This window comes from Narcine bancroftii, chromosome 1 (assembly GCF_036971445.1).
Source record: "Narcine bancroftii isolate sNarBan1 chromosome 1, sNarBan1.hap1, whole genome shotgun sequence".
In the NCBI taxonomy this organism is placed as follows: Eukaryota; Metazoa; Chordata; class Chondrichthyes; order Torpediniformes; family Narcinidae; genus Narcine; species Narcine bancroftii.
Genome location: NC_091469.1, coordinates 130,972,920 through 130,984,982, shown reverse-complemented (window position 1 = coordinate 130,984,982; position 12,063 = coordinate 130,972,920). Strand labels below are relative to the sequence as shown.

General features: G+C 40.1%; 1 protein-coding gene and 1 long non-coding RNA gene across 7 annotated transcripts in view; one reads left to right on the top strand and one right to left on the bottom strand.

Moving 5' to 3' along the window:
* Window positions 1–12,063, top strand: part of snx25 (sorting nexin 25) — a 367,103-nt gene that overhangs the window by 149,552 nt on the left and 205,488 nt on the right. The window lies entirely within an intron of this gene.
* The window catches only part of LOC138764183 (uncharacterized), a 56,455-nt gene continuing 47,931 nt past the window's right edge, over window positions 3,540–12,063 (bottom strand). Inside the window, exon 3 of the long non-coding RNA XR_011358039.1 lies at window positions 3,540–4,439. This is a non-coding gene — a long non-coding RNA (uncharacterized lncRNA). The remainder of the gene's footprint in view (window positions 4,440–12,063) is intronic.

Below are 12,063 nucleotides of genomic sequence, written 5' to 3'. Positions count from 1 at the left end.
GGGTTGGGGTTGGGTGTTGTGTTTTTCCTCCTTTGCCTTTTGTCAGTGAGGTGGGCTCTGCGGTCTTCTTCAAAGGAGGTTGCTGCCCGCCGAACTGTGAGGTGCCAAGATGTACGGTTTGAGGCGATATCAGCCCACTGGCGGTGGTCAATGTGGCAGGCACCAAGAGATTTCTTTAGGCAGTCCTTGTACCTCTTCTTTGGTGCACCTCTGTCACGGTGGCCAGTGGAGAGCTCGCCATATAACATGATCTTGGGAAGGCGATGGTGCTCCATTCTGGAGACGTGACCCACCCAGCGCAGCTGGATCTTCAGCAGCGTGGACTCGATGCTGTCGGCCTCTGCCATCTCGAGTACTTCGATGTTAGGGATGAAGTCGCTCCAATGAATGTTGAGGATGGAGCGGAGACAACGCTGGTGGAAGCGTTCTAGGAGCCGTAGGTGATGCCGGTAGAGGACCCATGATTCGGAGCCGAACAGGAGTGTGGGTATGACAACGGCTCTGTATATGCTTATCTTTGTGAGGTTTTTCAGTTGGTTGTTTTTCCAGACTCTTTTGTGTAGTGTTCCAAAGGCGCTAGCTATTTGCCTTGGCAAGTCTGTTGTCTATCTCGTTGTCGATCCTTGCATCTGATGAAATGGTGCAGCCGAGATAGGTAAACTGGTTGACCGTTTTGAGTTTTGTGTGCCCGATGGAGATGTTGGGGGGCTGGTAGTCATGGTGGGGAGCTGGCTGATGGAGGACCTCAGTTTTCTTCAGGCTGACTTCCAGGCCAAACATTTTGGCAGTTTCCGCAAAACAGGACATCAAGCGCTGAAGAGCTGGCTCTGAATGGGCAACTAAAACGGCATCGTCTGCAAAGAGTAGTTCACGGACAAGTTCTCGCACCAACCCTCTTTTCTATCTTCTTCAGCATGATGCTGAACCAAGCCATGAAAGACCTCAACAATGAAGACGCTGTTTACATCCGGTACCGCACGGATGGCAGTCTCTTCAATCTGAGGCGCCTGCAAGCTCACACCAAGACACAAGAGAAACTTGTCCGTGAACTACTCTTTGCAGACGATGCCGCTTTAGTTGCCCATTCAGAGCCAGCTCTTGAGCGCTTGAATTTTCATGTAATTAATAATATTAATACCATCTGGGCAAAATTGGCTGAATTAGCAAATATAGAGAGAATTAAAGCGCAAGTGACTTTGGCAGAATGTTACAATTACTGTGAAATTCTGCACCAGTTTAGGGTCTGAATTGACTGAATCTGGCCTGATCTAAATCTAGCATAATTCCAGTTTGACTCGGCGAATGGGAATTTGTTTGTTTTCTTTTGATTTGTCAGTAGTCTCTCACAAGTATGAATCACTTTTCTCACTTCTGGGATGGTGATGAAGCCAGCATAGGAACTAAAGACTCTTTCACTCATGGGGCAGGAGGCGCCTGACAGGTGAGGTGGTGTGTTCCTGCGTGGTCCTTCACAAGATTCTTTATGCTATCCTGAATGCTTCTTTTGGCAATTCATCCACTCATGGGACAGGGACTCCCAACATTCAGTGGGATGTTCTATTTTTTCAAGGACGCTTGAAGCATACTCTCTCCTCTTGGGTGCGAGAAGATCAACCAGTACACTTTAAGCATTGAATTTTAATTTGAAATTAAATTACTTCAGATCGAGGAATGGATACATTTACATTTTATGGTAAATCTATTTTTAGCTCTATTTCTAATCGTTTCCTGATATTTTTAGTTGTATTAATGGAAATGGATGGCCCATCCAGTGGATATCAGGCACCTAATGCACTAATCCCATGATATTCTTTCCACATTTCCAAAACTCCCTCGATTCTGACAAACTGGGGCAATTTACAATGACCAATTAACCTCTGACCTGTTTGTCTTTGGGATGTGGTAGTTAACTAGAATACTCAGAGGATACCCATGTGGTCACAAAGAGAACGTGCAATCTCCATACAAAGAGCACTGGAGGTCAGGATTGAACCTGGGACATTGGAATGGTGAGGCAGCAGGATGTATTCTGATTTTTTTCAGACAAAACTCTACTTCTTTGCAATTCTCCATTTATGCCACCTGAATGTGGATGTGAAACTGGCCTGTACCCACATGTGCAACTGCATATGCAACCATGCGACAAGCTGAAGTGTTTGCAAGAGCAATGCCTGGTGTACAAATCTGAACTGAAACTGTTTGCAGCTGGTATAAAAGTTGGCATGTACATTGTAGCATGATAGAAAGTTTTAAGCTGTTGAAAAGCATCACTGTACTAGATAGATGGACAATAAAATGGCAAAAATAATGTAGCTTACGATTCATATATAACGGCATGTGAAATAGAAGCAGGAGTAAGCCAGGCAGCCTCTTGTGTCTGCTTTTCCGTTAAGCAAGATGAAGGCTGATGGGTCGCTTTATTATTGCTTTCTTAAGGTCTCTCACTTGGTCATGAATATACTCAGTGACTGAGCTGTCACAGCTGCGCTCCTGGCAAGAGAACTCCAGATACTTCTGACAAAGTGTTTTCTTTCCAATTCAGTCCTGATTGGCTAACCCCTTATTTTGAGAATATGACCCTGTTTCTAGTTACCTCAGCCAAGCACAAGAGGCAATTCCAAATCCACCTTCTGACCCATGGGTGGGGGGGGGGGGGGGGGCGAATGCAAATTTCAGTGGGGAAACCAAATATTGTTCTAATCTTACAGGGAGAAGTGTCTGGAAAACCTGCTTTTCTGCTAACAGTAAAGTCTGAAGGGCAGGTGCTGGAATCTGAAACAAAAACAAATGCTAGAAGAACTCAACCAGCCCAACAACATCTGGAGAAAAAGAACTAATGAAGAGTCTTCAACTTGAAGCATTAACTAGTTTCTCTTTCCACAGGTGCTGCTGAGTAACTGAAATGCATTTGTCTGTGTTTCAAAGCCCTAAAGATGTCAGATAATCACTGTTTTACTGTACAATTCTGAGTACCACCATATGGGAAAGATAGTACTGGAGAGGGCGCAAAGGCTGGTTCTAAGAACATTCTCAACTTGCTTAAAGCAAAGGAGCTGATTGAGGATGAGGGTCAACTATTTTCCATTACACATCAGTGGTTCTAGTGTGGAGAGAGTGAGAGCACAGTGTTCCTTGGTGTGCAGATAAAGGATGACCTATCCTGAACCCACAACACCTCATTAGTCAGGAAGGCGCCGCAGTGTCTTCTCTTCTTGGGGAAGCTGAAAAAGGCAAAACTACTGGCTTCCATCTTGATAACATTTTACAGGATCACAATTGAGAATATCTGAGTTGCATCTTCACATGTTAGCCAAAAAATTATATCTTTATGGATATTTGTTTTTATTATGTGCTGTGTTTCGTGTGCACTGTGGGCAAGACAAACCTTCTTTCATCTGTTTGGAAATGATAGCAAATGAAGATATTCCCAATGCGAGGATACTCTGGCTGAATTGAGGTTACTGAAGTGCCAGTTGATGGAGACAAAGAGGATGTGGTCAAACAATAATCATGGCTTTTATTAGCAGAAACTAACGGTACAATAATGAAAGACAATGGGTGCATATATAGTTATATCCAAGGAGAGTGTCCTTAATAGTAGAGATAATGCACAGCCAATGTTAGTATAGCAAGGCTCGTCGAAGGGAAGACAGACAGCTTAGCAGAGATTCACCACAGTTACTTTCCTCAGAGCCTAAGAGGGGAGATTATCTGGAACTACAGTTGCTGAAATTTAGAAGAATGAGAAGGATCTTATGAAAACATAAAATTATGAAAACATTAGTTGAGATAGATGCAAGAAAGTTGTTTCCACTGGTAGGTGAGACTACCAGTGGGATATAGCCTTAAGATTCGGGCAGTAGATTTCAGACAGAGATAAGGAGGAACTGCTTTTCATAGAGTAGTAAATTGGAGGTATAAACTGCCCAAGGAAGCATTAAATATATTTAAGGCTCACATTTATAGATTTTTGCCTAGTCAGGGAATAAAGAGTTATAGTGAAACAGCAGATAAGTTCACAACTAGATCAGCCTTGTTGTTGAATGATGGAGCAGACCTGAAGGGCATCCAAATCTGGAAATCTCTTTTGGGGGGAAAAAAAATCAGTTTTGCAGATCCATTTAGGGAAACCTCACTGGAGAAAATAGTGGAAGCACCCAGCAGGTGTGGAAAGAGAAACAGTTGATATCTCAGGATGAAAAAATTTGGAGTGGAACAGTTTGCGTAGCCGTTCGCGCAATGCTATTGCAATACCAGTGACCTTTGTTCAAATCCAGCGCTGTCTGTGAGGAATTTGTACCTCCTTCCCATGACTGCGTGGGTTTCTTCCAGGTGCTCAGGTTTCCTCTCAACCTCCAAAATATGTATGGGGTTTGTTGGTTAATTGGTGTATTTTATGTAGCGAGGTTTTGTGGGCCAGAAGATACTGTGCTGTATCTCTAAATTTAAATGAAAAAAAAGTTTAAGTTTAATGTCAACCCAAAAATAGTACACCAAGTGAAATACAACACAGAATGCAATTACAGAGAGATAGAGAGAGAGAGAGAGAGAGAGAGAGATCAAGACAACATAATTTTAATGGAGTGGTTAATTTAGGAGGCTGATAATGGCAAGAAAGAAACTGTCCTTGAATCTGGGAGTGCATGATGTCACCATATACTAACATAATAGATATATATATATATACATATGACATAATCTCTTGTGAATCTTCAGACTAACAGGTGAGGGTAAGGAGAGCGCCAGAGTTAGATGAGTCTTTTTAATATGTCGACTGCTTTTTCAAAGGGAGTGGGCTAGAAGAGTTTATTATTGTGATGTATGTCTGATCTAACTTGGAAAGTAGAAAACAAATTTGTTTTTAGTTGTAGAGATAAAAGGGGAAGAAAAGATGGGGCAATATGGGTATTTTTGATACAAGCTGAATACTTCTGGTACAATAAATGATCTCACGGACATTTCAGAATCTTAAAGTGATAGGCCTAATATTGCTGGAGGAACTCAGCAGGTCAGACAGCATCCGTAGGTAGAATGGGCCTGAACCCTTTATCAAGACTCAGATAAAATAGGTAAAATTACATACTGAAAGGGGGAAAGAAACTGAGGTAAGCACCTAGGTGAAAGGGTATAGGACAGAAGGTGTGAAAGGTGGAAAGAAAGGAGGGAATGAGAAAAGTTAGGGGAAAAATAATTAAGTACAGAACACGGTAGATAAGAGATGGAAACAATGGAATCAGATGAGCTTGGGGTTATTTAAAATTTAAACAAAAATCAGTGTCCCGACTGTTAGGGTGTCCAAGAGGAATATATTTATGTTGTTCCTCAAGTTTCTATTTGGCCTCAACCTAACTCTGGATTAGACAGAAGCCCGATGTGTCCTCGAAGACCAAGCTTCAGGTCATCATTGACATCATTGCAGTATACGAGAAGATGGGCCTTGCATGTAACATTCACAAGACAAAGGTTCTTCAAAGATAACTTCACATCCTAACCCTAACCTACCAACTTCTACCCTCTGATGAAATCGTTCATGAAGTGACCGGAAAACATGGTCCACATCAATAAAGATGCACATTAATGATAAAATTCATCATCATCTTTGATGCACCAGGTCAGCTTTTGGCTGACTGAGAAGGAAAAATCTGAAACATGCCTTAAAACTCTTTGGGGAGCAGTGATCATTGTACATCTGAGGCATGAATTATTATCAGCAGGCGGCTGTAACATTGCAGCACAGGAGGAAGCCATTCATCCTCTAACATACCCTTTTGAAAGAGTCTTCTAATCAGCACCATTCCTGTTGCTTCCCCTTTAAGGGTCCAATGTGTGTCCTCAGCATGCTTACAATTCCCTTTCAGAGTTGCAATTCAGGCAGTGTTCAAGCAGAATGGGTCTGCACTTAACATTTTAAGAATGAGCAGAATGCTTTCTTGAGTTTGGAAGAATACGTAATGATCTCATTGAAACTTTTGTGATGCAAAGATAAAAGAGCTTCTTCATATTGAGATGGGAAGGAATTTCTTTGCGAAGCACTGTGAACCATTGGACTTCTCTGCTAAAAATTGCCATGGATGGACTTGTTCTAAACTGAATTTTTTTTGACAGTGGGAAAATTAATGATTAAGAATATTGGGGAGGAAAATGGCATTGAAGTGAAGTCTGATTTTACTGAATGGTAGGATGTTAGAGGGCCTATTTCTGATGTTGTTTCACCTGCTTTTATTTTACATTATAACTCGTAGTATAAATTAAAATTTTTTGTTGCATCCATGTTTCTTTGCCAGTTACTGTAAAATTTTCTCTCGAGGCACCAATGCCTGCTGCCATTTTTACCTACTTACTAATATTATGATTTTGAACAATCTTCTCAAATCTTTCAATCACCTTCTCTGTTCTAAGGAAGACAACCCAGTTTTTCAGGTCTCTCCCATGTTATGTGAAGTGAATGAACGAATGAGTTGTTTCATTGCCACATGTATGAAATACAGTAGAAAGCTTCATTTTGTGTGCTATCCAGTGGATCCAATGTGCACAGTAGGTAGTGCAATGATAACAACAAATAAATATGAATAGTGTTATACTGGTCAAACAGTGCAGAGTAGAGAAAATTGTACAAAAGCAGTGCAGAGAATAGACAATTATAAAAGATCTTTTGCCATTGTGAGATTCATTCAAGAGTCCGATTTTAGTAGGAAAGAAACAGTCCCTGAATCTGGAGGTGTGTCTTCGCAAGCTCCCGATGAAAGACCAGATGAGTATGACTGGATTGGGATGGATTTTTCAATATTTTAACTGGTCTCTGTTGGGGCACCGAGAGGTATAGTCAGAGGTGATGGAGCCAAGGCTCATATTTGGTAAATCTTCTCCATATGTTCGCTGCATTGCCTTTGTTCAAGATTTATCAGCATAATGGTGAGCAATTATTGACAGATTTTGTGGATTGAGGTTTCAGTTCTGCAGTTATTCCAAGCAGGGGTTTTGACTCAAAACATTAACAATCCACAGATCCTGCTTGATCCCCGAGTTATTCAAGTGTCTTTGTTCTCTGAATTTTTTTTTGAATGGATTGTTAGCAAAGAATTGAACTTTTTCACTGGAGCTGGCATTTTAAACCTCATTTGAATCTGGCGAGTGCTGACTTTAGATTCTAAGAACCGAACAAATTTCATTTTTCCATCATTCATCAGGTGCTTGTCCAAAAACAAATTTAATGAATGTAATTAACTCTGTTACATAGATGACTGAGTCTACATAAAAATTGTCCAGTTCCTTTAGGGTACGATCAGTGTTATAAATGAGTGTAAACATTTGGCAAATTTCCAGTGTGTCTTATGATAAAAATGATTGTTTTTATTGTAATCGTGTATACCTGCGTTTCAGGAAAAAACAATTTTTGGCTTGAAATGGGGGTATTTTTGTTTAAAATCGACTTGCTTAATAGCTTGCACCTTTTAAATTTCTTTGGTGTGTCAGGAAGACCTATTGCTATTTCTCAAGCAATCGTAAAGAAGAGTGTGCCCTTTTAAAAGAGTATTTTAATCAGCACTATTCCTTCAAGTGTCCAATTTATACCACTTTCACCACCACCATCCCACTCTGCCTACACAATTGAGCCTATTTTCAGGCAGTGTGTTCGAGGAGAATGGATCTACACTTAAAATTTGAACTGGTAAGAGATGAAAAAATAATACAGTTTCAGAGATTCCCACTTTTTTTCCTTTGTTACTAGCTCCATATGAACATCATATTTATCCACATGAATTAAATCTAATTGGCAAAACAAGTATTGGTCAAATAAAGAAGGTTCTGACAGTGTACTTGAGAGGCAGTGTAAATGCGTCATTGTCTGAACTGTCAGAAGTGATAAAGATTTGGATTTGTCACAAATTTGATGGAGGAGTTATTATTGCTATTTACATTCTATTGGTCTGCTTTGAGTAAAAGATGCACAGAATGATTATGTATTCCCCATTCTGAAATGATGGCAGTTGTCGGACTCTGGCTTTACCTTACTCTTAATTTAGTCTATGTGTAGTCGGAGTCCAGCGTGTTCTTTGAATGAAGTGATAGGAGAAGGTATTCGGTTCAACAGTCAATTTATTACACAGCACAAGAATAAAACTTAACAGAGCTCTGGGTCACTCATTAGTTCATAGGTCACCTGCACAGTGAGCTACTCCCCAAGACTGACCCCTATTGTCCAGTTGGCTCAGGTTATATAGATCAACCTTATCATACAGAACAAAAGTTGGCTTCCTTTGCTAGATTTCATTATCATACAAAACAAAAGTTGTCTTCCTTTGCTAGATCTTTTTGCATAAGGGTTATCACAAGTCATCTCCTGTTTTGCAGATATCTGGGTTGTCGCACTCCCATCTTAATCCTCCAAGCCAGACTATCCTGTTGATTGGATCAGAAATTAATTCATCCCCAGATATTTCTAATCACCATTCTGTCCCTGTCTGGCCAATTTCTGCTGTTCTCTTTAACACCTCCTCCTGCCTTAATCTTCCTCCTAGACTTGTTTTCCATTCCCTTTGTTTCTTACAGGCCATTCTTTGTTCTGATCTGGCCTGTGTCTCCTGTGCTACTCACCACCTCATTTAGTTTGAGCATTCCTCCTAAATCGTTTTGTGCATTTCCTCTCCCTGTATTTTGGAGAGACAATTTTGTTCAGCCAACTTTGCTCCATGCTGTGATTGCTACTTAATCACATTCCTTTTTCCCTGAACCATGCAGTAACTATACACTTATTAATTAATCATTTATTTCATACTGTTTTAACCCCTAGATTCCAACACAGTGCAAACTAACCACTCTTCAAGTTCACTACCTTTGGAGAAAAATGTGGTTTAAGTTTGTTTGTTACCCTATACCTAGAACATCAAGAGGGGTCCTCAGTTAGCAGTTTCACAGGCTCTCTCTAAAATTCATAAAGATTACAAATGACAAAATATACTGTAACAATATTAATATTTGGGGAGAATTTATAAGATCTCAGTAGAGATTACGACTAGTAAGGGGGGAAAAGGCACTGATGGGAATTGTCTACAATAACACTATGGAGGGGACAGGCAATAAATAAAGAAATAATTGAAGCTTGCTGTTGTCATGCAGGAATTTTATCTGCATATTGACTGGTCCAATCAAATTGGTCGAGGCATCCTTGAGGAATTCGTGGAATGCATTTGTGATGGTTCTTTTTAAGTTACAAACCTACAAGAGAGAATGTTATCTGGATCTGCGTAATGAGACAGATAAAATTAACAATCTCATAGTTGGGGATTCTCTTAGAAAGTGTGATCACAGTATGATGGAATATAGATGGAGTGTAAGAAAGCAACATTAAAAACAAGTGTGTATGCTTAAATAAAGGAGACTGCAATCGGATGAGGGAGGACTCAGCTAACATTTTTTACATAAAACTGACAGTTTTTTTTCCATTGGCAATTATCACACTGACTTTCCAGAGTAGCCGTTCATACTGGAACGACCAGAACACCAAAAATTTGGATCTCACTGGGCATTTACACTAAATACCTGAGGTGTGATATTTTGACGTTGACCATACAAGTCACCTATGTGTGACGTACAGCATGGCACGTCATCAATAACGTCCCATTCATTAGCCCATTGCTGAAGTTGTGTTTAGACTGCAGGTCTTCTATGAAATTCTCTAGGGGTCCAGGAGTTAAAATATTGGAATGATATTTTACCTCCAGGACCTTTTACACAGACTGCGTTCTGGAATTTTGGGAACAATTTTCTGGAATGCAGCAGCTATGTGAAAAAAAAATAATCGACTGGGGGAATAGGACAGTTGAGGAACATTGGAGGTCTTTCAAAGAGATTTTTAAGTGCTCAACAAAAATATATTCAGTTCAAAACATGGACAATAAGGGTGGAAGTGAAACACGAAAGTCTGCGGACACCGTGAATGAAGTAAAACCACAACATGTAACTAAAGTTTCAGGCTTGATCGAGAAATGAACAAAATGTAGGCAGGCGCCCATACAAAATGGCAGCGGGGGAGGGACACAGTCCCACAGGCAGGAGGTAATAGGTGGATAAGGGAGGGAGAGCATGCCAGCAAACAGGAGGAGGGGGAATGGCTCTGGGAATGGAGAGGGAAAGGGGTAGAGAGTTGGAGGAAAGAAGGCAGAGGAATGAGGGAGAATGGGGAGTGGGCTAGCAGGAACTGAAGTCAATATTGATGGGATTTGGTTGGAGCGCGCCCAATAAGAGTAGGGATAATCAGGTGTGCATATCTAAGGAAATGAAGTTGGGCATTAAACTCAAATTTAATGTATTCAAAATGATCAAGAAAAGTGGAAAATTAGAAGATTGGGAAAACTTTAAAATGCAACAAAAATCTACCAGTAAAGCATTAAAGAAAGGATTGATAAATTATGAAAGTAGTTTAGCGCAATAGAAAAGCAGATAGGAAAGTTTTTTTAATGTATAAAGTGAAAAAGAGTAGCTGAAATAAACATGGTCCATTGGAAGATGAAGAAGGAATGTGTAATGTGGAAATGGCCAAAGACCTGAACAACTATTTTACGTCAATCTTCACAGTGGAAGACACCATTATCATGCCAAGAATTAATATTAAGAAAGTGATGGAAAGGGAGGAACCATCCCTACCATTAAAGAGGTGGTGCTGGGCAAACTTGTGGGCCTAAAGTCTCCTGGTCTTGTAGAATGTATCCCAGGGTGCTGAAAGAAATGGCTGAAGTTATAGCTGATGCATTGGTGGAAATTTACCAAAATTCTCTGGACTCTGGGCAGGTCCTGATATATTGGAAGATAGCAAATGTAACTGTTGTTTAAGAAAGGGAGCAGACAAAGGCAGGTAATAAGAGATCAGCATGCTGCTGTGCAGAGAAACTGAGGAGTGCTTGTGCTTTATCACAAAAAATAGTTTGTAGGTGAGCAAGAAGGTAAATAAGTTGTTAGTCTTCATTGCTAGAGTGACTGAATTTAAGAGAGAGAGAGCTGGAATACTGCATGCAGTTCTGGTCGCCTCACCTGAGAGAGGAGAGACCAGAATAAAACACGAGAGTCTGCAGACACCATGATTGAAGTCAAAACACAATGCAGGGAAACTCAGCAGGTCATGCTGTGTACTTTATATAGCAAAGATAAAGATGTACAGTAGTTTCCCCCCCACCCTTATCCGGCGGGGATATGTTCCTAGACCCCCATCGGATGCCTGAACCTTATATATACTATGTTTTTTTTCCCAATACATACATACCTATGATAACATTTAATTTATAAATTAAGTACAATAAGAGATTAACAAAAATAGCTAATAATAAAATAGAATAGGTTACTGTATTATATTCCATAAATGTGTAAGGTTTACTTGTACACAATCGCTGCGATACATCGACAGTCAGTCTGATAACTGCGATGGCTACTAAGTGACTAATGGGCGGTATTTTATACAGTGTGGATACAGTGGACGAAGGGGTGATTTGTATCTCAAGTGGGACGGCGCAAGATTTCATCATACTACTCAGAATTTAAAACTTATGAATTCTTTATTTCTGGAATTTTATATTTTATATTGTCAGGCCACAGTTGACCGGCAGCAATTGAAACCACAAATAAGGGGGGACCACTGCATAACCAACGTTTCAGGTTTGAGCCCTTCATTAAGAAATGAGAGGCAGTGCAAAGGTTCAGCAGACTGATTCTTTTTATAATTTTTTATTTTTCACACCATATCAACCAAAATATATACAAACATTTCTCATTAAATATACACAGTGGCATTTCTCCCTTTTCATCCCCCTACCTTCCTATCCTCCTTCCCACCCTCCTCCAAAACTAATAAATATTCAACATATACAATACAATAAACCCATTAAACAATGTCATCACACAATGAAAATAAACAAAAAAAATGTATCATCTACTTTTACACACTGGATCAAGTCGTTTCGTCTTCTTATCATTTTAGGGGGTGGAGGTCCGTGGTAGGCCCTCTCTGTTGTGTTCCATGTACGGTTCCCAAATTTGTTCAAATAATGTGACTTTATTTTTTAAATTATGTTA